At 37.5% G+C, this 4,864-nt stretch overlaps 1 non-coding gene across 1 annotated transcript; it reads left to right on the forward strand.

The window, feature by feature from the left end:
- The first annotated feature begins 424 nt into the window (after positions 1 to 424).
- On the forward strand, positions 425 to 499 carry TRNAT-UGU (transfer RNA threonine (anticodon UGU)). The gene has a single exon. It is a non-coding gene; the product is annotated as a tRNA-Thr (tRNA).
- The last annotated feature ends 4,365 nt before the right edge of the window (positions 500 to 4,864 follow it).

A 4,864-nucleotide genomic window follows, 5' to 3' on the forward strand; every position in this document is an offset into this window, starting at 1 on the left:
TTCTAGAAGAGTCCAGTGTCTCGAAATGTCAATGCTTCTCTCGTTGTCATTTTTAGATATAAGGTCATTCTCGTTGTCATTTTGGGATCAAATGGAATTTCTTAATTTTATATGGATAAAATACATGCAGAAAAAAAGAGCTTCATCAATAAATAACTTTTTTCACGTTGCTGTGTATTTAAACAGATCCATTAATGCATGTGTTAATAAAATGCTACTAGCAAAGTATAGTTTTTATATACATATTATTGATTACATGAAATATTTTACAACAAACATGTCAAACTCATTTAATGCCTGAGTCTTATTAATAGAAAGTTAAACACCAGAGGAACGAATATTTCACATTACATATTAATATGGTTGTAATATTATAAAAAAAAACGTATAGATATTAATTACGATGACTCGACAGATGTTAAGGGCCTCCCCCATGGCGCAGTGGTAGCGTCATTGCCTTGTAAGCAAGGGGTCCCGGGTTCGATACCCGGTGGAGGCACAAGTGGTTCGGATCCCACTTTAAACTGTAGGTCCAGTCCCGATTAGCCTTACTGTGCATAAAGTGGACTTAAAACGCAACTCGACAGATGTAAAACGAGCACGTGGGCCTGGGCCAGGCAGGTAGCCAGTGTGTGGGCACAGGTAGCTGAAATTCTTCCAGAAATCCTACAAATATCTAGTTTAATTATGATAAGTTAGTAATTATTTTTGCTTCTTTAGTGCAATTAAATATCTTGTATAATAAAGTGGTAATACACCGAGCAATTCATCTTCAGGGCTCTTGTTCCCCCCTTACACTTGTTCACCTTTAGATGGCGGCCGATGATGAGAAATTAAACCTCTCCTGAAATCAAATTCTGGCTACGAACCTGGCCTGGGCCATCGTTTGAGACTGTGGCCGGCTTAAAATCACGATACAGAATTGTGTCTTGAAGTCATGATGGGAAGAAAAGAATACCATTTCTAAGGTGTGTTAAGAACTTCGATATTTATTCTCCCCACTAACATGATCTCGTCTTCTTGGGTGAGTTAGCCTCTAAGCTACCAACTTCCGAAATGCCGGAGGAAATTGTGAAACACCCTGCTTCTATATACATACACAAAACATATATTTTTTGTGACAATGGTGTCAACGAGGTACGCGGGATGTCACTCGTGGATGTACCAGTCAAAATCAATCAACTTGGTTTAAAATTCGTGGATAACCCTCCTTGGATCGGTGAAAAGAATAGGAAGGCAGACGAGTTTAATCAAGAGGCGACCCTTCTGGTTTCCGGACTCTTTTGGCGAACAAGGCACGAGCGACAGCAGTCACCTCGGATAGTAGGTGCCGGCAGCTGAACGGTGGCGCGCGTCGGTAGCGCGGAAACGAGGATATTTACACACTCTTTATATTTCCAAAAATCCTAGGTACTTATCCGACTCCCGACGTGACTAGCTACCGTGCCATTCCTTCCCTGTTTCGATGAGGAAGAGAAACTAGTAGTTGCAAGCAGGACTCTGTCTAGCCAGAGGAATTTGATTACTTTCGCTGCCTTGGTTGGGTCAGTTTGTGTGTGGCTGGGGTTTCATACAAGCTGCTGTTCAGTCTGTAGGGCATTTGATTGCTTTGCGGAATACCCAACGTGCGGCTCCTGAGGTTGTTGATCTCAGGGATTAATTTTTCAAAATCCGCCACTTCATAAGGCGGCTCTGGGGTACACCCATCCTCTAATAAAATGCCCACCTAGGGATAAAAGTGGCCGCCACGCTCTTCTTATCCTATACCTCCACAATGGCCGAAAATGGGAATGTGTGAAGACTATGACAGTTTTACATTTTAGTTGTATCATTTGAATATCTTTGTAATTAAGTGTACTGAGTTGTGCTTTAAGAAAAATACCTAAAATCGTCAATGTGACGCAGTAGACAAGTGACTGACACCAGAGCTCTATAACGCCTCGCTGCGCGAGCTAGATAAGAAACAGGAAGTGCTGGAAGTCAGAACAGCTGATCGGTAGACGCCAGACTGTGGCAGTGGCTCGATGTATTTTTCGAGTACGGAGGTAAGTGCGAGTGTTAAGATGTCAAATACTGCTGTGTAGTTTTTACGCACACAGCTGCAAAATGGAAAGTATATACGTGTAAAAGTTTGTATATTTGTAAATGATGTTGCCTAGGTTACCTTTTGCCCAATAGGCGGTGAAGCCAGCGGTTGCTTTCCCTCAACGGCTTGTAGCGATTTTAGGTAAAAACCTAGTTTATTGTTATAAAGTTAACTAAAATCCTACAATCTTCAACACCGAGTGTTATTTGCGGTTATTCCGCTCTGTTTACAAAAGAAAGTGACGTAGTTCAGGAAACTCGCTATAGGTGGCAACATCTGTTATGCTGTTCGGCTGACTACTTAATCACCCCAGTTGGCATGAAATAACTCGAAGTGCCGTGCGAAGCGGGCACACACAGTCGACACACAGTTCGAATCACGAATCAGAAAAGGGGCAGTTGCAATTGCCGTTACGGCAGTTGAAATTTGTATCGCAGGTACTTTGCTACTTTCGGCAAGAGCGATGCAAGGGGAGTATAATTTCACGCATTTTATAAGCAGCGTCAAGAACTAATATATACGAACGTCTGACTATATCACGTAAAAATACAGATGCACGAAGTTTACTCGTGGGCAAAAACTCGAAAAGTTGGTCAAATTCTTCATGCTGATCAACACGTTTTGAATATGCATTGAAAAGGACTGAAGGCTAGCCAAATTCTACAGGACGTCGTGTAGATCTTTTAAAAGGTATGCGAGTTACATCTTTAAAGTGTGCTCACAGTATTTAGATACATAAGGTGATCTCTACACGTTCCCTAGTGTTTGAATACGTATCGTAGTGCAAGTGAAACCCCTACCCCCATGAACCTATTTTACGTTTGAGTAAGGTGTGTTCAACTAGTACATTGGTCCATCGAGAAGTACTTAAAATAAATAACAATATATATATTTGTTCAAGTGAAGTTCATAAAATGCCTAACTTTTAACAAGCGAGTTGATAGTGAAGTTTTACGTAAATTGGTAATTCTCGTTAAATAAAAAAAAAACGAACCTATAATTGTTTGTTATACGGGAAATCAGAATTAGTTACCACTAGTAGATTCTGTGCTGTGCTAAAACTGTTGTTAAGTTGCAAAAGATAAAAGAAAGTAAACCGTCACAAATAGTAATTTTGGCAAATCGCGACAGTGGTGATTTTCGTCGCATGGTTCTGGTTTTAGTATCGCCCATTTAAAGAAAGTAAATTTACCATAACCTTCCTTCCTTATGAGCATTTAAATAGCATTACTTCACACTTTGAATTGATTAGTTGCATAATAAGAGTAACGTAAAATGAAAGCCATTGATACTTCTCACTGTTTATAACTCACGAATGCAAAGTGTTGAACACTTGTTAAATAAACCGATTTTTTGCTGGACAATTTTTTTTTTTTTTTGGTTTTAAGTAAAACGTCTACGTTATGCTATTGAATAGTTCTTCTGCAAGTTATAGTTTTCTAGTTATGTATTCGAGTGGAATTAAAAGGAACGATCGCTGAAATTTAGAAAATGAAAAATGAAATGTTATGCAAAGCAATTAATTAGCCTTTCTTGTTGTGAATTATTATTATATAGAAAGTATTTTAGACTTGATTAATATACGAGTAATTGAATTTTTATTGTTAAGGAAACACACAATTGAATAAAGTTGTCAAAATTGTTGCAAATTGAAATACGTGTAACATAATTTAACCTTGCCATAAGAACAAATAAGTGTAGGCATACATGACGTGTGTAGTTAGTGGTGAAGGCACTAATATTAACCATCGTAATACTGTTTGTTTATGCCTGCGCAAACTTGAAAATTTCGCGTAGCATTTAATTTTTTGCAGGTGAATTGTTTATGAATACGAAGCTTCACTTCTGTTTCTTGTTACAAGTAATTATCCATATCTTGGTTAGTCACTGCTTAGTCCTTCTTATACATTTACTGGGTCCGACTTGCACTAATTGAAAATAATAACGCAGTAAATACCTCACTACGTTTCCAACTTTAGTAATATTGTAAGGGTTCTGCGAATATTAATATTTTCACTTCGGCCACTAATATATATAGTTTTGGTAGCTTATTATTTTTTGAACCATCGAAGTAGATCATTACCAAATTCATGGTAGTAAGACCATGGTCTTTACTGACATACTGATTACTGATTGTCAATTTATAAATTGCAGGACCACAAAATTGGGAGGGGGGGGGGCAGAACTTAGTGTGAAAAGTTGATTTTTTTTCAACCTCTTTAAATTTTTGAATTTTGAAATTTTCTTTGGAATTGTTTTCCCTGCATATAATTTTGAGGCATATTCTACTTGACTTTGGCTTTCCTGTCAATTGTTTTAAACATTTCCCTTCATATTAATATATTTTTGTGCATATTTTTTTTGATTGCTTTAGAATTTTTTTGTTTGTATTTTGTAATTTGTGCCTTTGTTTTGGTATTTGCTCTTATCACTGGTTACTTGGTCCATTACGAATTTCTTTTTGACATTTACTTTAATAATTTCCTTGGTATTATTTGAAATTAGTTTCATTTATACAGTTTGATGGTCTCCCTTTCTGTATTACGTTAGTTTTTCTTGTAATATTGAAAGTTAACTTTTCCTTTGGAAGAAATTTGGTAAGTCTACTTGTTTGCAGCCTTTTTGTATAGGTGTCGTTATTGGTTCAGTCTTCTCCTTTTCCAAATTACATTCCTCCCCTATCACAACCGGTTCTTATACCACCTACTACTTTTCGTCATGTACGTTCGGTTGGGAATTTTCTGGAACTAATGTTACCACCTGAGTCAACTTCTGCCA

The sequence above is a fragment of the Lepisma saccharinum genome, chromosome 5, assembly GCF_977018435.1.
Source record: "Lepisma saccharinum chromosome 5, izLepSacc3.1, whole genome shotgun sequence".
Classification (NCBI taxonomy): domain Eukaryota; kingdom Metazoa; phylum Arthropoda; class Insecta; order Zygentoma; family Lepismatidae; genus Lepisma; species Lepisma saccharinum.